Raw genomic sequence first — 21,361 nt, 5'->3', positions numbered from 1 at the left:
GGAGTGGGTCTAAGGTGTCTGGGAGGATGCTGTTGACGTGAGCCATGACCAGCCTTTCAAAGCACTTCATGGCTACAGAAGTGAGTGCCACGGGGTGGTAATGATTTAGGCAGGTTACCTTCACTTCTTTGGGCACAGGGACTATGGTGGTCTCCTTGAAACATGTAGGTATTACAAACTCGGCCATCGAGAGGTTGAAAATGTCAGTGAAGACATTTGACAGTTGGTCCATGCATGCTTTGAGTACACGTCCTGGTAATCCGTCTGGCCCAGTGGCTTGGTGAATGCTGACCTGTTTAAAGGTTTTGTTCACATCGGCTACCGAGAGCGTTATCACACAGTCATTCAGAACAGCTGGTGCTCTTGTGCATGCTTCAGTGTTGCTTGCCTCGAAGCAAGTATAAAAGGCATTTAGCCCATCTGGTAGGCTTGCGTCACTGGACAGCTCACGTCTGGGTTTCCCTTTGTAGTCCGTAATAGTTTGCAAGCCCTGCCACATCCGACGAGCATCAGAGCCAGGGTAGTAGGATTCAATCTTAATCCTGTATTGACTCTTTGCTTGTTTCATGGTTTGTCTGAGGGCATAGCAGGATTTCTTATAAGAGTCCAGATTAGTCTCCAGCTCTAGCCTTTAGCTCGATGCGGATGTTGCCTGTAATCCATCGCTTCTGGTTGGGATATGTACGTACAGTCACTATGGGGACGACGTCGTCTATGCACTTATTGATGAAGCCAATGACTGAGGTGGTGTATTCCTCATTGCCATTGGATGAATCCCAGAGCATATTCCAGTCTGTGCTAGCAAAACAGTCCAGTAGTGTAGCATCCGTGTCATCTGACCAGTTCCGTATCGAGTCCCCTGCTACAATAAATACGGCCTCAGGATATGTGGTTCCAGGGTAGTTCCTTGAGGGCTTGAGGGGGAATATAGGACATGGCTGTGACTACAATCGAAGAGTTATTTTAGGTTGGGTGAACAAAAACACTTGAGTTCCTGTACGTTATCACAACCTATGAGTCTTCAATGTTAAAATATTTTTGAGGGTTATTTTATAAGATATGTTACTTTCAAAGCAGACCTGTTAGGGGGTTCCTCATCACCATCATGTTCTAATAAGCCACCACTTCCTCCTCTCTTGGCTATAGGCAGGGAACTCTAGACTTACTTAAGTAAACACTTGGCCTACTGGGAAGAAACATAAACCCCTCGATGGAGGCAGAGAACTGACGCTAGCGTTAACCAGTTAGAGCTCTAGGGGCGCTATTTCATTTTTGGATAAAAAACGTTCCCGTTTTAAGCGCGATATTTTGTCACGAAAAGATGCTCGACTATGCATATTCTTGACAGTTTTGGAAAGAAAACACTCTGAAGTTCCAGAATCTGCAAAGATTTTGTCTGTAAGTGCCCCAGAACTCATTCTACAGGCGAAACCAAGATGATGCATCACCCAGGAATTAGCAGAATTTCTGAAGCTCTGTTTTCCATTCTCTCCTTATATGGCTGTGATTGCGCAACGAATGAGCCTACACTTTCTGTCGTTCGCCCAAGGTCTTAGCAGCATTGTGACGTATTTGTAGGCATATCATTGGAAGATTGACCATAAGAGACTACATTTTCCAAGTGTCCGCCTGGTGTCCTGCGTGGAATTCGGTGCGCAATTGCCAGCTGCTTCTACTTTACCATTTGATTCAGGGGAGAAAGCATGTGTCCAAGAACGATGTATCAATGAAGAGATATGTGAAAAACACCTTGATGATTGATTCTAAACAACGTTTGCCATGTTTTCAGTCGATATTATGGAGTTAATTTGGAAAAAAGTTCGCGTTTTGAGGACTGAATTTTCGGATTTTTTTTGGTAGCCAAATGTGATGTATAAAACGGAGCTATTTCTAATACACAAGGAATCTTTTTGGAAAAACTGAGCATCTGCTATCTAACTGAGAGTATCCTCATTGAAAACATCAGAAGTTCTTCAAAGGTAAATGATTTTATTTGAAGGCTTTTATGTTTTTGTTAATGTTGCGTGCTGGATGCTAACGCTAATGCTAACGCTAAATGCTAACGCGAAATGCTAACGCTAGCTAGCTACTTTTACACAAATGATTGTTTTCCTATGGTTGAGAAGCATATTTTGAAAATCTGAGATGACAGTGTTGTTTACAAAAGGCTAAGCTTGAGAGATGGCATATTTATTTCATTTCATTTGCGATTTTCATAAATAGTTAACGTTGTGTTATGCTAATGAGCTTGCTGATAGATTTACACAATCCTGGATACAGGGGTTTTTTCATAGCTAAACGTGACGCAGAAAACGAAGCGATTTGTCCTAAACAAATAATCTTTCAGGAAAAACTGAACATTTGCTATCTGAGAGTCTCCTCATTGAAAACATCTGAAGTTCTTCAAAGGTAAATGATTTTATTTGAATGCTTTTCTGTTTTTTTGTGTAAATGTTGCCAGCTGAATGCTAATGCTAAATGCTACGTTAGCCATCAATACTGTTACACAAATGCTTGTTTTGCAATGGTTGAGAAGCATATTTTGAAAATCTGAGATGACAGTGTTGTTAACAAAAGGCTAAGCTTGAGAGCTAGCATATTTATTTCATTTCATTTGCGATTTTCATGAATAGTTAACGTTGCGTTATGGTAATGAGCTTGAGTCTGTATTCACGATCCCGGATCCGGGATGGGGAGATCAGAAAGGTTAAGGAAGGGAACTCTGATCTTACCAGGAGGGAAGGGAACTATGACCCTACCAGGAAGAAAGGAACTCTGACCATACCATGAAGGAAGGGAACTCTGACCCTACCAGGAAGGAAGGGAAATCTGTCCCTACACTCTTAGAAAAAAAGGTTCCAAAAGGGTTCTTTGGCTGTCCCCATAGGAGAACCCTTTTTGGTTCCAGATATAACTATTTTGGGTTCCATTTAGAACCCTCTGTGTAAAGAGTTGTACATGGAACTCAAAATGGTTCTACCAAAAACCAAAACGGTTCTCCTTTGGAGACAGCCGAAGAACCGTTTTAGGTTCTATATAACACCTTTTTTTCTAAGAGTGTACCGGGAAGGACCCTCAGGATTGGAACTAGCTTGTTGCTGGCATGTAAGGGTTGGGAGGGCCCAATGTCCTGGCTGCACTTGAGTACAGGTTGTGGCTCCATCATAGGAGCACGCAAAGAATTGGGCTCCGGGTCAGGAGCAGGATTTGCAGGTGGAGACTTTGTGGATGAAGGTTCCAGGGCAGAAGACAGTCGAAACTCAGGCACCCAAGAATATACCTTGACTAGCAGGGGATCCCCACTGGGAGGAGAGGACGGCTTCACAATGGCAACCAGACCGGGCCCCATGGGAGTGACTGGCTGTGGCTCCACGATTGGCGCGAGAGTCTCCTTAACTATGGCTAGTCGAGACTCTGGCTGAGGGTGTGCAGACCATGGTGTGGTAGACTATGCCCTCTGGAGTTGTCTTCATCTGCTGGGGAGCTAGGCTGCTTTAGGGAGCAGAAACGGACTGGACGCTCCTGTGGCTCTGACCGGGGAGGCCTAGAGGGACGTTGGTCGGCTGAGCAGCTGGACCACCTCGAGAGGAAGGTGGCGCTCCCGTCACTCTGGCAGGTACAAAGTAGGCTCTAACCGGGGCGGGTCCAGCTGCTCAGCCGACCAACGTCCTTCTAGACCTCCCCGGCCAGAGCCACAGGAGCGTCGAGTCTGAAGTTTCCCTCAGACATGACCTGGAGCAGTGCTGGTCAGTGCTACGATGAGAGGGGTGTGTAGGACCTCGCAGCTTGTCTTCCTCTGGGACGTGTGTGATATGCAGCCCCATTCGGCTTAGGGATGCAGGGTAAATCGTCTGCATCCTGGGGTGCGCAAATGGTTAATTATCAGCTAATGAGGCAATCCTACCTGTAGCTGGTCAGAAATCTGGCGAAGCGAAGGACCATGAAAAAAACAGCTAGCTGGAACTGGAACTGGTTGGCTTCTGAGCCCTCACCCTCTATGCACTTAATGCTGATTCTGACTTGGGTTCTGACCCTCTACAGGATGTCTGGTAAGAACAAGGTGATGCTTCTCATTTCAGAGTTTTTATCCGTCACCACACAGCCAACAGATTTGCCACTGATCCTCCTTATATGATATATAACTGCACTCTATACTCCTCTGTAAACTGGCCGTTTCTGTATACCCGACGCAAGTCCCACTGATTGATGCTTATTTATAAAACCATCTTAGGCCTCACTCCCCCCTATCTGAGATACCTACTGCAGCTCGCATCCTCCACATACAACACCCGTCCTGCCAGTCACATTCTTAATTAAACCTCTTATGGCTGCAATCATTCTTAAAAATGCAAGTGTCTTACATCCTTCAAAAGATTAGGATCTTGGTAATCAAACTATGTTTTCCGATTTAAAATAGTTATTACAGAGAACAAATTCCATGCTTTTGTTTGAGAAGAGCAATCAACAACAAAAACATTTTCCACCATGACAGTTTTTACACATTCACATCTGAAGGTAAAATGATGACTTATACATTCTGATATCGTGCTCTTATTTCTCTTCCTGAGGGTACCAGTGATCAAATGAAGTGCCGTTTTCTTTGATAAAATAAATGTTTATACCCTAAATCGAAACATTTTGTAACCCATTTGTGCCGTGAATTCCATCTCTATCAATTTTTTACGGAGCATTCGACGTAATTACACACGGTAAACAATCGTTTGTCTAGTCATGGTTCGTTTCAGTGCATTCCTCTGGATGTTTGCAACACAGCCAAACGTCATAGTTTCTTTTGCGGGGAGAATTGACCGAAGTGAGCTGATTTGAAGACAACGATAAATGACTACCTGACGCACCAATAATTTTAGCGAAGCTTCGTTGATTGACTGTATTTCTGCCCAATGACCACTGATCTTCTTGAAATCTAGCTGGCTAGATAGCCAATGAGCTGAAGTAAACGCCAGTATGTAATGGTTTTGGGTTGGACCACCATTCCTTGTTTGTAAATGCACGCGTAACGAACTCCATTCTCGCCTTGACTATCAGAGGAGTTGCTGTGACGCTTGTTATGCGCAACGGTATTTCGGAAAGTTGTATTTTCAACGATTTCATTGAAGACATCATGGTGAATAAATCAGGAAAAGGCGAAGTCAAAGTCTAAAGTGAATGTGAAAAAGTGAAAGTGAGAGATTTTTTTGTTTGAGGAATCTTGGAGTGTTATGATTCAAACAGGAACTGAGGAGCTGTTTCTGCAAGGACAGGACGTTCTGGACGGGTAAGTGCTAATGCCGTTTTATGAAATATAAATATACAATGCTCAAAGAAATAAAGGGAACACTAAAATAACACATCCTAGATCTGAATGAATGAAATATTCTTATTAAATACGTTTCTTCTTTACATAGTTGAATGTGCTGACAACAAAATCACACAAAAATTATCAATGGAAATCAAATTTATCAACCCATGGAGGTCTGGATTTGGAGTCACACTCAAAATTAAAGTGGAAAACCACACTACAGGCTGATCCAACTTTGATGTAATCAAAACACGTCAAAATGAGACTTAGGCTAGACTTAAATTAGGCTCAGTAGTGTGTGTAGCCTCCACGTGCCTGTATGACCTCCCTACAACGCCTGGGCATGCTCCTGATGAGGTGGCGGATGGTCTCCTGAGGGATCTCCTCCCAGACCTGGACTAAAGTATCCATAATTGGCAAACAAATTCATTAAAAATCCTACAAAGTGATTTTCTGAAGAAAAAAATTATGTCATAGTCATAGTTAAAGTGTACCTATGATGAAAATGACAGGCCTCTCATCTTTTTAAGTGGGAGAACTTTCACAATTGGTGGCTGACTAAATAATTTCCCCCCCATTGTATATACTGTATATATTCCATGTCAGATATATATTTTCCATGTCAGATATATATATTTTCCATTTTTTTATTCAAATGGAATGGAGTAGAACAGCAAACACACACATGACCACTGCGCCTGCTACTCCTCTCCATTTCCATATGAAATAGCCATTGGGTGCTGTTCAGGGGAGGGCAGGCCCACAACAATGGCCGGAGTTGAATGGAACAGCACATCACCTTAGTGACTGTTCCCTCTGCTCTATACAATACATATCTGTTTATTTTATGTGATGATAAAAGGCTCATACAATACAAATATTTTTTTAATGTTTTCTTTCACAGTGATAGCGACTCCGACTGGGAGCCTCCAGTGCCAAGCTAACCGCTCCACCTCTGCCCCCTCTACTCCTGCCTCCAGTGGTGTTCATATGCCACAGTTTATTACTGCAGGCATGACTGTGCCTCAGGGCCAAAAGGGCACAGCATGGAGGCGTCGTTGTGTGCTATGTCGCATGAACTGCACCACTTGTTCAGTTTGCCTCTGCTTTACATCAGAAAGAGACTGCTATGGGACAGGCAGCAAAATATTGTGTAGAGGACTTCCAAAGGGTGTACTGTTTTTTTCATTTATTTTCTAATATATATATATATATATTTTTTTTTTGTGTGAGTTAGAATTGCTTTTTGATATGTTGTATATAGTGATTTGCACTGTTGTATAGGTCATTTCACCAATTCGGCCACATGGGTACATTTGGGCAACTTGTGTGGGACACCTGGGTGACTTCATGCTAAATTTCATGTAGCTCACCCATCCCTGAAGTTATCAGTCTGAAACTTTGCACACCTACAGTTGCTTTCTTGTGTTATCCATCAACATTATCTCCAGCATCCTATCTGACTGTGTGGCTATTCTAGTACATGTGAAAGATGATGCTACAACAATAAAATAACAGAAAACGCATGCTCTTTCTTTCTCTTTTCTTCCACCAGATCTACTGTGTTATATTCTCCTACATTCAATTAACATTTCCACAAACTTCGGAATGTTTCCATTCAAATGATACCAATAATATGCATATCCTTGCCTCTGGGGCTGAGCTACAGGCAATTAGATTACGGTATGTCTTCAGGCAGAAATTGAGAACAAGGGATGCAGCCATAAGATGTTAAAGGTCCCCAAAGCACACACATCCCTAGGTCACTCCTCTTTTCAGTTTGCTACAGCTAGTGACTGTAACGAGCTGCAAAAAAACACTCAAATTGGACAGTTTTATCTCTATCTCTACCTTTAAAGACCCAATCGTGGACACACAAGAAACTAGCTCCCTGCTATACAGAAAATATCTGAGCCCTGAAGTAAGGTTCCAGAAAATTGGAACAGAAATGGCGCTACACCAAACTGGAAGTCTTCCAACTAGCTTGGAAAGACAGTACCGTGCAGTATCGAAGAGCCCTCACTGCTGCTCCTTCATCCTATTTTTCCAACTTAATTGAGGAGAATAGAACAATCCAAAATGTATTTTTGATACTGTCGCAAATATAACTAAAGAGCAGCATTCCCCAAGAGAGGATGGCTTTCACTTCAGCAGTGATAAAGTCATGAACTTTTTTGACGAAAAGATCATTATTATTAAGAAAGCAAATTACAGACTCTTCTTTAAATCTGGGTATTTCTCCTAAACTCAGTTGTCCTGAATCTGCACATCACTGCCAGGACCTAGGATCAAGGGAGACACTCAAGTTTTTTAATACTATATCTCTTGACACATTGATGAAAATAGTCTTGGCCTCTAAACCATCGAGCTGCATACTGGACCCTATTCCAACTAATCTACTGAAAGAGCTGCTTCCTGTGCTTGGCCCTCCTATATTGAATAAAATATACAGCTTCCTATCCACCGGATGTGTACCAAACTCACTAAAAGTGGCAGTAATAAAGCCTCTCTTGAACAAGCTAAAACTTCACCCAGAAAATTTAAAAAACGATTGGCCTATATCGAATCTCCCATTCCTCTCAAAAATGAAAACAATGTATACGAAACGCTTCAGTCTGGTTTTAGACCCCATCATAGCACTGGTACTGAACCTCCTCTTGATGTCATTCAGAAATAATGTTAACTTTCACTGCTATGCGGACGATACACAGCTGTATATTTCGATGAAACATGGTGAAGCCCCACAATTGCCCTCCCTGGAAGCCTGTGTTTCAGACATAAGGAAGTGGATGACGGCAATGTTTTAATTTTAAACTCGGACAAAACAGTGATGCTAGTTCTAGGTCCCAAGAAACAAAGAGATCTTCTGTTGGATCTGACAATTAATATTGATGGTTGTAAAGTCATCTAAAAAAAAACTGTGAAGGACCTCGGCGTTACTCTGGACCCTGATCTCTCTTTTGAAGAAAATATCAAGAATATTTCAAGGACAGCTTTTTCCATTTTTGTAACATTGCAAAAATCTGAAACTTTCTGTCCAAAAATTATGCAGGAAAATGAATCCATGCTTTTGTAACTTCTTGATAAGACTACTGCAAGGCTCTACTTTCCAGCTACCGGGATAAAGAACTAAATAAACTTCAGTTAGTACTAAACACAGCTGCTAGAATCTTGACTAGAACCAAAAAAATTAAAAATATTACTCCAGTGTTTAGCTTCTCTACACTGGCTTCCTTGTTAAGTCTAGCTGCTATGTATACTCCCTCTCCGGCCTCTAGGTCATCAGGTTATCCCACACCTGTCACCATCGTCTCGCGCACCTGCGCCTCATGACACACCTGGACTCCATCACTTCCTTGATTCTCTTCCTTATTTCTGTCACTCCCCAAAATCTGTCACTCCCCTTGGTTCTTTCCTCAGGTGATATTGACTTGGTTTTCATGTCAGTGCGTTGTTTTTGTTTCTTGTTCATATTTATTTTATTTATTAAAACACTCACTCCCTGAACTTGCTTCCTGACTCTCAGCGTACTTGTTACACTAGGGCAGATTTCAAGGTTTTACTGCTAACCTACAAAGCATTACATGGGCTTGCTCCTACCCATCTTTCCGATTTAGTCCTGCTGTACATACCTACGTGTACGCTACAGTCACAAGACGCAGGCCTCCTTACTGTCCCTAGAATTTCTAAGTTAACTTTTTATGGCTGCAGGGGCAGTATTGAGTAGCTTGGATGAAAAGGTGCCCTTTGTAAACGGCCAGCTCCTCAGTCTCAGTTGCTAATATATGCATTATTGCATTCTGCATTCTGATGAAGTTCATCAAAGGTAAGGAAACATTTATCATGTATTTTCTGGTTTCTGTTGACTACAACATGGTGGCTAATTTGGCAACTGTTCTGAGCTCTGTCTCAGATTATTGCATGGGTTGCTTTTTCCATAAACTTTTTTTGAAATCTGATACAGCGGTTGCATTAAGGAGTGGTATATCTATAATTCCATGTGTATAACTTGTATTATCATCTACATTTATGATGAGTATTTCTGTTGACACAATGTGGCTATGCAAAATCACTTGATGTTTTTGGAACTAGTGAATCTAATACGCCAATGTAAATTTTTTATATAAATATGGACTTTATCAAACAAAACATGCATGTATTGTGTAACATGAAGTCCTATGAGTGTCATCTGATGAAGATAATACAAGGTTAGTGATTAATTTTATATCTAATTCTGCTTTTTGTGAATGCTATATTTCGCTGGAAAATCGCTGTGCTTATTGTGGTTTGGTGGAGACCTAACATAATCGTTTGTAGTGCTTTTGCTGAAAAGCATATTTGAAATCGGACACTTTGGTGGGATTAACAACAAGATGAACTTTAAAATGATATAAGACACATGTATGTTTTAGGAATTGTAATTATGAGGTTTCTGTGTTTTGAATTTGGCGCCCTCTATTTTCACTGGTAGTTGTAATATCGATCCCGTTAGTGGGATAGCAGCCATAACAAGTTAACAGCTGGAGGCAGGACTTTCTCCTGTAGAGCTCAATTTTTATGGAATGGTCTGCCTATCCATGTGAGAGACGCAGACTCGGTCTCAACCTTTAAGTCTTTATTGAAGACTCATCTCTTCAGTAGGTCCTATGATTGAGTGTAGCCTGGCCCAGGGGAGTGAAGGTGAACGGAAAGGCACTGGAGCGACGAACCGCCCTTGCTGTCTCTGCCTGGCCGGTTCCCTTCTCTCCACTGGGATTCTCTGCCTCTAACCCTATTATGGAGGCTGAGTCACTGGCTTACTGGTGCTCTTCCATGCCGCCCCTAGGAGGGGTGTGTCACTTGTGTGGGTTGAGTCACTGACGTGATCTACCTGTCCAGGTTGGCACCCCCCTCGGGCCATGGGAGAGGTCTTCCTGGGCTATACTCGGCCTTGTCTCAGGGTAGTAAGTTGGTGGTTGAAGATATCCCTCTAGTGGTGTGGGGGCTGTGCTTTGGCAAAGTGGGTGGGGTTATATCCTGCCTGGTTGGCCCTGTCCGAGGGTACCGTCAAATAGGGCCACAGTGTCTCCCGACCCCTCCTGTCTCAGCCTCCATTATTTATGCTGCAATAGTTGTGTCGGGGGGCTAGGGTCAGTCTGTTACAGTATATATGGAGTATATCTCATGTCTTATCCGGTGACCTGTGTAAATTTAAGTATGCTCCAGCTAATTCTCTCTCTTTTTCTCACTCTTCTCTCGGAGGACCTGAGCCCTAGGACCATATCTCAGGACTACCTGGCTTGATGACTGTCCCTAGTCCACCTGGTCATGCTGCTGCTCCAGTTTCAACTATTCTGCCTGTGGCTATGAAACCATGACCTGTTCACTGGACGTGCTACCTTGTCCCGGACCTTGCTGTTTTCGACTCTCTCTCTACCGCACCTGCTGTCTCTAACTCTGAACGATCGGCTATGAAAAGCCAACTGACATTTACTGTGCTTGTAGAGGGTGCAGACCTGTTGCACCCTCTACAACCACTGTGATTATTATTATCTGACCCTGCTCATCATCTATGAACGTTTGAACATCTTAGCCATGTTCTGTTATAATCTCCACCCGGCACATCCAGAAGAGGACTGGCCACCCCTCAGAGCCTGGTTCCTCTCTAGGTTTCTTCCTAGGTTCTGGTCTTTCTAGGGAGTTTTTGCTAGTCACCATGCTTCTACATCTGCATTGCTTGCTGTTTGGAGTTTTAGGCTTGGTTTCTGTTCAGCAATTTGTGACATCAGCTGATGTAAAAAGGGCTTTATAAATAAATGTGATTGATTGATTGACTTCTGCTTCGCGTGATGTGCTGTTGTCTGTGCCTAACAATGTTTGTACCATGTTTGTGCTGCTACCATGTTGTGCTGCTGCCATGTTGTTTCGCTACCATGTTGTTTTCATGTTGTGTTGCTGCCATGTTGTGTTGTCTTAGGTCGATATTTATGTAGTGTTGTAGTGTCTCTCTTGTCGTGATGTGTGTTTTGTCCTAAATGTTTTATACCCTGGCCCCGCAGGTAGCCCATCATTATAAATAAGAGTTTGTTCTTGACTTGCCTACTTAAATAAAGGCTAAATAAAAAATTTAACCACACACACACTTTGGTTCTTTAAAATGGATCTTAATTGGAATGACTTGGAATCTTACTTCTTGTGGTAATCTGAATAATGTGTGATCATACATGTTGTGGTTCTATAAGGCAAATACAGTTGAAGTTGGAAGTTTACATACACTTTGGTCGAAGTCATGGGGGAAGTATTCGGAAGTTTGGATGAATGAGGTGCACAAAGTAAACTGCCTTTTACTCAGGCCCGGAAGCTAGGATATGCATATAATTGGTAGTATTGGATAGAAAACACGCTAACGTTTCCGAAACTGTTAAAATAATGTCTGTGAGTATAACATAACTGATATGGCAGGCAGAAACCTGAGGAGAATCCATACGGAATTTTGTTTTTGTTGGGCTCACCACTCATTTAAATGGCTGTCTATGGGAAAAATCAATGGAATACTTCTGAGATTGCAGTTCCTAGGGCTTCCAGTAGATGTCAACAGTCTTAGAAAGAGTTTCAGGCTTGTTTTTTTGAAAAATGAGCTAGAATTTGTAGTTTTTCTAGGTGGCTCCCATTTTGGCAGTAGTATCGATGTGCGCACTTCATTAATTATCTCCGGTAATGAACATACTATTCTCCGTCTTAAATTGTATAGTTTATTTACATATTAGGGTACCTGAGGATTGAGTAGAATGTTGTTTGACTTGTTTGGACGAAGTTTATGTGTAACTTTTGGGATTCATTTGTCTGCATTTTGAAAGAGGGAAACCGGTGGATTACTGAATCAAGGGCACCAACTAAACTGACTTTGTTGGGATATAAAGGACTTTATCGAACAAAATAACAATTTTTTATGTAGCTAGGACCCTTGGGATTGCAAACAGAGGAAGATATTCAAAGGTAAGTGATTTATTGTATGGCTATTTCTGACTTTCGTGATGCCTCTGCTTGTTTGAACATTTTTTGTAATGCTTTTGTAAGTGGGGTGCTGTCCTCAGATAATCGCATGGTATGCTTTCGCCGTAAAGCCTTTTTGACATCTGACAAAGCGGCTGGATTAACAAGTTAAGCTTTTAAACAATGTAAGACACTTGTATTTCATGAATGTTTAATATTATGAATTTTTGTATTTTGAATTTCGCAATCTACAATTTCACCGGATGTTGGCCAGGTGGGACGCTTACTCGTTTTTCAACCACTTCACAAATTTCTTGTTAACAAACTACAGTTAGGACATCTCCTTTGTGCAGGACACAAGTTATTTTTCAAACAATTGTTTACAGACAGATTATTTCACTTATAATTCACTGTATCACAATTTCAGTGGGTCAGAAGTTGACATAAACTAAGTTGACTGTGCCTTTACACAGCTTGGAAAATTCCAGAAAATGATGTCATTGCTTTAGAAGCTAAACGTTGTTTAGAATCAATCCTCAAGGTGTTTTTCACATATCTATTCGATGATAAATCATTCGTGGCAGTTGTGTTTCTCCTCGGAAGCAAATGGAAAAATACACGCAGCTGGAGATTACGCAATAATTGCGACGGAGGACACCAAGCGAGCACCTGGTAGATGTAGTGTAAAATGGTCAGTCTTCCAATGATATGCCTACAAATACGTCACAATGCTGCAGACACCATGGGGAAACAACAGAAAGTGTAAGCTCATTCTTGGCGCATTCACAGCCATATACTGTAAGGAGACATTGGAACACAGCGCCTTCAGAATCTGGGGCACTTCCTGTTTGAAATTTCATCTTGGCTTCGCGTGTAGCATCAGTTCTGTGGCACTCACAGATAATATCTTTGCAATTTTGGAAACGTCAGAGTGTTTTCTTTCCAAAGCTGTCAATGATATGCATAGTCGAGCATCTTTTCGTGACAAAATATCTTGTTTAGAACGGGAACGTTTTTTTATCCAAAAATTAAAAGAGCGCCCCCTATATCGAAGAAGTTAAGCTGTTTTCTAGTTACATTTATTTAGATTGAGTTTAGTTTATTAATTCAACCATTTTAAAAAACACGCACACATAAAACTTGAAAAAGCCATACATCCACATGAATAAAAACACACAAGAAAGTACCTTTCCCAGCATTATCAATCAATCAAATGTATTTATGAAGCCCTTTTTACATCAGCCGATGTCACAAAGTGCTATATAGAAACCCAGCCTAAAACCCCAAACAGCAAGCAAAGCAGATGTAGAAGCACAGTGGCTAGGAAAAACTCCCTAGAAAGGCAGGAACCTAGGACGTAATCTAGAGAGGGACCAGGCACTACGGGGTGGCCAGTCCTCTTCTGGCTGTGCCGAGTAGAGATTATAACAGAACATGGCCAAGATGTTCAAACGTTCGTAGATGACCAGCAGGGTCAAATAATAATAATCACAGTGGTTGTAGAGGGTGTAACAGGTATGCACCTCAGGAGTAAATATTCAGCTGGCTTTTCATAGACGATTATTCAGAGTTAGAGACAGCAGGTGCTGTAGAGAGAGAGAGTCAAAAATCTCCGGTTAACAGGTCAGGGTTCCATAGAACAGAACAGATTGAAACTGAAGCAACAGCACGGCCAGGTGGACTGGGGACAGCGAGGAGTCATCAGGCCAGCTAGTCCTGAGGCATGGTCCTAGGGCCCAGGTCCTCTGAGAGAAGAGAGAAAGAGAGAGAGAAAAAGAGAGCGAGAGAAAGCGAGCAAGATAGAGAATTAGAGGGAGCATACCTAAATTCACACAGAACACTAGATATGACAGGAGAAATTCTCCAGATAAAACAGACTGATCCTAGCCCCCCGACACAAACAATTGCAGCATAAGTACTGGAGGCTGAGACAGGAAGGGTCAGGAGACACCAACGATACCCCCGGACAGTGCCAACCAGGCAGGATATAACCCCACCCACTTTGCCAAAGCACAGCCCCCACACTTCTAGAGGGATATCTTCAAACCAGCAACTTACTACCCTGAGACAAGACCAAGTATAGCCCACGAAAATCTCCCCTACAGCACGAACCCAAGGGTGGCGCCAACCCGGGCAGGAAGATCACGTCAGAGACTCAACCCACTAAAGTGACGCACCCCTCCTAGGGACGGCATGGAAGAGCACCAGTAAGCCAGTGACTCAGCCCCTGTATAGGGTTAGAGGCAGAGAATCCCAGTGGAGAAACGGGAACCGGCCAGGCAGAGACAGCAAGGGCGGTTCGTCGCTCCAGTGCCTTTCCGTTCACCTTCACTCCCCTGGGCCAGGCTACACTCAATCATAGTACCTACTGAAGAGATGAGTCTTCAATAAAGACTTAAAGGTTGAGACCAAGTCTGAGTCTCTCACATGGATAGGCAGACCATTCCATAAAAATTTAGCTCTATAGGAGAAAGTCCTGCCTCCAGCTGTTTGCTTAGAAATTCTAGGGACAATTAGGCCTGCATATCGTGCCCGTAGCGTACATGTAGGTATGTACGGCAGGACCAAATCGGAAAGATAGGTAGGAGCAAGTCCACGTAATGGTTTGTAGGTTAGCAGTAAAACCTTGAAATCAGCACTGGAGTAATATGATCACATTTTTATGTTCTAGTCAAGATTCTAGCAGCCGTGTTTAGCACAAACTGAAGTTTATTTAGTTCTTTATCCGGGTAGCCGGAAAGTAGAGCATTGTAGTAGTCTAATCTAGAAGTGACAAAAGCATGGATTCATTTTTCTGCATCATTTTTGGAAAAAAAGTTCCTAATTTTTGCAATGTTACGTAGAGGGAAAAAAGCTGTATATTTGAGACTGTACACCAACCTAGTCTAATCTGGGACACTAGCCTCAACAGGCAGCCAGTTGAGTTCCTGAAAGCAGCTCCTGCCTATGTGAGTACGTGGACTCACCTTCAATACTATCCTGATCAGCTTATTCTGTGCTATCTGGAGCTTCCCTTTCAGAAGCGTCGATAACGACCCCCAAACCAGGAGTACTAGCGTAGTGAAAATGGCATTGAATGAGGGCAGTGACTAGCACTCTCATTGAGTCCGTACCAAGCAGCTTGGACTTTCTTGTCAAACCCTAGCACTTTAGTGGCCATGCTCACACCTCCAAGCTTTCATCAAGGATGCATCCCAGGTAGCTACCAGAGGTTTTAGTAGTCAGCACCTCGCACCCCAACTCCTCACTGATTTTAAAGAACCTACACAATTTTGGTCTGGACCACAAAATAATTGTCAAGACCCGGTTACGAACTCAGGTCGCCGGTGTGAGAAACAGTCACTTAGCAAACTGAGCCACTAATAGTCGGTAGAACCCAGAAGATGAGGCAGACACAGCAGTACTTGAGATGGTGTTTTAATAAAGTAAAAAGGAAAGTTCAGGCAAAAATATAAATCCACAACGTCAAAAGTAATTCCAAGAGAAAAAGGTAATCCTCCAAGTCAAAAGGTAAATCCACAAGGTGGTAGATACAGAAGGAAAAGATAATCAAAAATAAATAAATGAGACCAAAAACAGAGTACCACAAGCGAGTCCAACTGGAGCAACAAATGTTCACAGCATCGCCGGGGCTGGGTGCCAACATTCAAACACAGAGCAAAGAACTGAGGAAAACTAAGGGTTTAAATACATTCAAGGGAAACGAAGCACAAGTGCAAATAATAACTTGAAACAAGGGAAAACAAGAGTCAAAAAGCACAATGGGGGCATCTAGTGGCCAAAACCGGAACAATCCTGGCCAAATCCTGACAACAATTGCCTCAGTTTTACCTAAATGTTAGAGATAATTTATTATCTCCAAGCCATTTGCTAATTGTAGTAAGCTCTGTGCTAAGTATGCTCTCCAACATAGTTTACTTTTGTGAGACACCAGAAGTATAGAGTCATCCACATAAAGGAAAAGAGGGCAAGAACAAGCATATCGTTTATATACAGTAAAAACAGTAGAGGCCCAATCACGCTCCCCTGCGGGATGCCACAACACATTGGTTTTGCATGAGACAGTGAACCATTAACCTCTACTACTTGCTCCCTTCATGACAAATAGAACTTTACCCTGCCTAGAGGGATACCGCTTAACCCCAGTACATCCGGTTTGAAGAGTAGGAGGCAGTGGTTAATTGTATCAAAGGCCTTCTGTAGGTCAAGCAGAACCATTCCAAAGAGATTTCCCTCATCAAGCTTTTTCCTGATGAAGTCAGTCAAGGAAAGTAGACATGAATCAGTCTAGTATGTTTTTCTAAAATCCAACCGAAAATCAAACATTAGACGTTGTTTGTTGACATATTCATTCATTTGTTAATGTCCAACACTCTCCAGGATCTTTGATGTCATACTGATGATAACTACAGGCCTATACTTTCCGGGGTCAGGCTTGATCCCCTTCTTATACAGAAGTATAACTTTAGCTTGTTTCATGTCCCTGGGAAAGATGCCTTGTTCAAGAGAGAGATGAACAATATGCGTAATACAAGAGCAATTTCCTCAGCATAATCTCTAAGAAACCTGGAAGGAATAATATCCAGGCCTGTGGCTTTTTGTCATTTAAGCTCTGCTATACTGGTTATTTTGGCTGTTGCTACCTTTGCAAAATAAAAGTAGTTTGGTTGAACCCTTAACTCTTCATAATACTTCTTGACTTGGTCGTTTCCATACAAATCAGAACTGGTGGGCAGCTTGCTAACCAGCTTGCTGGCAACAGAAGGGGAAAAAAAGTTAAATTCATTAGCAACCTCTGCTTTGTCATATACCATCTCCCCCTGATGTTCAGTCCAATACTGTTTGTTTTGTTTTTTTTGTAGTACTACTACAGCCTGATAAAAGATCAGAGTAGTACTACTACAGCCGAGTTCCTTAAATGATTTCCAAAGCTTTTTAGGGTCATTTTTGTTCTCAATGATTTTATCAGCAAAGTAACCCCTCTTAGCTTCAACCATCCTGCTCTGTGCTTCATTTGTGTGACATTTATATAGGACAAAATCATGCTGCTCTTGAGAGTTTTTAATTTTCTTAAAGGCCTTATTCCTTGCTTGGATAGATTCTAGAATCTCATGATTAAACCAAGGGCAAGATCTCTGCTTTACCCTGGCCCGTCTAATGGGAGCCATCACATTCACCACATCAAGGAATCTACATTTAAAGGCTTCCCAGGCACTGTCTACCCCTACACCATCCAGCAAGCACAGGTGACCAGTTAATTTTACCCACTTGCTACCTAAACATTTCAACACAGTATTTTTTGAGTCCTAAAATCCTAAAAATGTTCTGACACTTAAATATATATTTGAAAACCTCCTTGTGCAAAATGTAATAAAATTATCACTGATTCCATAGACAGTTACTCCACTTTGTGATATTTTGGATTTATCAGACACCAATATTGAGGATATCGTACTTTGCACTCTTTCACATACCCTGGTGGGATCTCTGTCTCAGCCTCCAGTATTTATGCTGCAGTACTTTATGTGTCGGGGGGCTAGGGTCAGTTTGTTATATCTGGAGTACTTCTCCTGTCCTATTCGGTGTCCTGTGTGAATTTAAGTGTGCTCTCTCTAATTCTCTCTTTCTCTCTTTCTTTCTCTCTCTCGTTGGACCTGAGCCCTAGGACCATGCCTCAGGACTACCTGACATGATGACTCCTTGCTGTCCCCAGTCCACCTGGCCGTGCTGCTGCTCCAGTTTAAACTGTTCTGCCTTATTATTATTGGACCATGCTGGTCATTTATGAACATTTGAACATCTTGGCCATGTTCTGTTATAATCTCCACCCGGCACAGCCAGAAGAGGACTGGCCACCCCACATAGCCTGGTTCCTCTCTAGGTTTCTTCCTAGGTTTTGGCCTTTCTAGGACTTTTTCCTAGCCACCGTGCTTCTACACCTGCATTGCTTGTTGTTTGGGGTTTTAGGCTGGGTTTCTGTACAGCACTTTGAGATATCAGCTTATATATAAAACACATTTAATTTAATTTGATTTTATAATTTGAGTGACTGATCTACAGAAGTGCATAAATACATGATGGGTTGGGCTCATTTTTGCAGACATCTGTATTGAAATCCCCTAACAAAATGATTTCCTTCACCAGGGAATCATTTCAGTTTGACAGCACAATTTCAAGACCTTCATAGAATGCATTCTGATTGTGCGGCATGTAACACCCCCAACAAAATTGGCTTGGTTTTGGGAAGGCAGATATCCAGCCAGACAATCTCCAGATCATCGCTTAAATTTGATCTGACGTTATAAGCAATGTCCGATCTTACAAATACACATATCCCCCCATCGTTCTGATCCTTCCTGACATCAGAGTAATTGCAGGGAAACTTAAATCAGTTTTACCAAATTTCTATCAACATGTTAAATGTGCAACAAGAGGGAAAAACATTCTACATCACCTGTACTCCACACACAGAGACGCATACAAAGCTCTCCCTCCATTTGATAAATCCGACCACAACTCTATCCTCCCGATTCCTGCTTACATGCAAAAATGAAAGCAGGAAGCACCAGTGACTTGGTCATATAAAAAGTGGTCAGATGAAGCAGATGCTAAACTACAGGACTGTTTTGCCAGCACAGACATGTTCCGGGACTCTTCCAATGGCATTGAGGAGTACACCACATCAGTCACTGGCTTACACACCCCATACGTACATACCCCAACCAGAAGCCATGGATTACAGGCAACATTCGCACTGAGCTAAAGGGTAGAGCTGCCGCTTTCAAGGTTCGGGACTCTAACCCGGAAGCTTACAAGAAATCCTACTATGCCCTGCGACGAACCATCAAACAGGCAAAGCGTCAACACAGGGCTAAGATTGAATCATACTACACCGGCTCCGATGCTCGTCTTATGTGGCAGGGCTTGAAAACTATTACAGAGTACAAAGAGAAGCACAGCCGTGAGCTGCCCAATGACACAAGCCTACCAGACGAGCTAAATCACTTCTATGCTCGCTTCGAGGCAAGCAACACTGAGGCAAACATGAGAACATAAGCTGTCCCGGCTGACTGTGTGATCATGCTCTCTGTAGCCGACGTGAGCAAGACCTTTAAACAGGTCAACATACACAAAGCTGTGGGGCCAGACGGATTACCAGAACGTGTGCTCCCGGCATGTGCTGACCAACTCGCAGGTGTCTTCACTGATTGAGTCAACATGTTTCAAGCAGACCACCATAGTGGTCCTGTGCCCAAGAACACAAAGGCAACCTGTCTAAATGACTACAGACCCGTAGCACTCATGTCCGTAGCCATGAAGTGATTTGAAAGGCTGGTAATGGCTCACATCAAAACCATTATCCCAGAAACCCTAGACCCACTCCAATTTGCATACCGCCCAAACAGATCCACAGATGATGCAATCTCTATTGCACTCCACACTGCCCTTTCCCACCTGGACAAAAGGAACACTTATGTGAGAATGCTATTCATTGACTACAGCTCAGCGTTCAACACCATAGTACCCTCAAAGCCCATCACTAAGCTAAGGATCCTGGGGCTTAACACATCCCTCTGCAACTGGATCCTGGACTTCCTGACGGGCCACCCCCAGGTGGTGAGAGTAGGTAGCAACACATCTGCCACGCTGATCTTCAACACTGGAGCACCCCAGGGGTGCGTACTCAGTCGTGAAGACTCACTACTTTTATAGCCTCGCTACTTTTATAGCCTCGCTACTATTTTTCACTGTCTTTTTACTGTTTGTATTTCTTTACTAACCTATTGTTCAACTAATACCTTTTTTTGCACTATTGGTTAGAGCCTGTAAGTAAGCATTTCACTATAACCTGTTGTATTCGGCGCACATTACCAATAAACTTTGATTTGATTTGAATTGCCTATCTCAATTTCTGACTCACAAACAGATGAATCCAAAAAGTCTCTGTGAAACATAAGACACCCACCTCTGATTTGTGAACCAACATGCGTATCTCATCAATCTTCGGTAGTAGACTTCGGACTTGTAAGTTTACAAACTGTATATCTTACTTCCCAAAGGCCTCACTGAATTCCCAATACACTTGTAACTCGCCTCCCGCTTGCACTACCCTCCTCCTGCTGCAACGCCTCCAGTGGCATCTCTGCCGCCTTGGAGCACACCTCCCCAGGTGCTGGTCCGTCATCCTCACCACTGTGTCCACCATCTCTCGCCTCTGGTGGCCTTTGCGCTGCTTATACCCCCCTCCTCTGGTGCGCTCTTTGTCCTAGGTAAGTCCTCTTGTCCCACTCCACCTTCAATGCTCACACACACCGTGGGTACAGCACACCAACAGAAAAGGTACGTTTCATTGACCCCATGACCAAAGCTAGGATCGTTGCATTTTAGATGAATCCCCTGCGAGCATTCCAAACACACCAGAGCTTTGCAGTTATTCTTAACCCAACGTTTACAGGAGGTACATGGTTGCATAGGCCGTTTGGTGTTTGAGGTGAACTGAGGACCAGGGCATTGATGGATATCACCCGATAAGAGAAGCCATAGAGTTATTATAAGATCTCCACCATTAATTTGAGATTTCAGACTGGCCTTCGATGATCGTTTGGGTTTGTGCCAAGGTGTAATGAAAGTTTGGTATATAACATTCCTTCCAAATCTGAAGTGCTGGATGCCATCAAAAGTGTTTGCATGACTGAGAAGTTGCTGAGAATTTACCGTTCTTCCATCTAGATTGCAGATGCAAATATTTACAATGATGTTTAAAACAAACCCATCAAGTAAAAGTGCTGCCACCTTGCCAAACTTGACGTTCGCCATCTTCCTCATACATCCATAACAATGAGCTAATGATGCTCAATTTTTTCCTGGCATAGAAAATGCGCTCTTGTCAGGATACTATTGTTCAGAGGAGCTAGCCAACAACACAGCTAACACAATCACTTCAAACTGAAGTTGGATAGACTGCAAACCAGCTGCACTTTGTTTCGTTTGACCTTTTTTTCTACTGAGAATTATTTTATATATCCATAAAAATGATGCCAACTGATTCATGATTTTGACTGGCTGAGAAACGCTGCCTGTCTTGTTACG

The 21,361-nt window shown here is 42.6% G+C and overlaps 2 long non-coding RNA genes across 2 annotated transcripts; both read left to right on the top strand.

The window, feature by feature from the left end:
- The first annotated feature begins 1,239 nt into the window (after positions 1-1,239).
- Positions 1,240-11,414, top strand: LOC149972770 (uncharacterized). The gene is made up of 3 exons (XR_016490468.1): positions 1,240-1,979; positions 2,348-2,409; positions 10,541-11,414. It is a non-coding gene; the product is annotated as an uncharacterized LOC149972770 (long non-coding RNA).
- Positions 11,415-13,620: 2,206 nt separating this feature from the next.
- Positions 13,621-20,167, top strand: LOC149972769 (uncharacterized). The gene is made up of 2 exons (XR_016490469.1): positions 13,621-17,517; positions 17,937-20,167. It is a non-coding gene; the product is annotated as an uncharacterized LOC149972769 (long non-coding RNA).
- Positions 20,168-21,361: the final 1,194 nt, after the last annotated feature.

The sequence above is a fragment of the Oncorhynchus mykiss genome, chromosome 22, assembly GCF_057628025.1.
Source record: "Oncorhynchus mykiss isolate SJ-2025 chromosome 22, ASM5762802v1, whole genome shotgun sequence".
Classification (NCBI taxonomy): Eukaryota; Metazoa; Chordata; class Actinopteri; order Salmoniformes; family Salmonidae; genus Oncorhynchus; species Oncorhynchus mykiss.
This window is presented reverse-complemented; position numbering and strand designations above follow the sequence as displayed.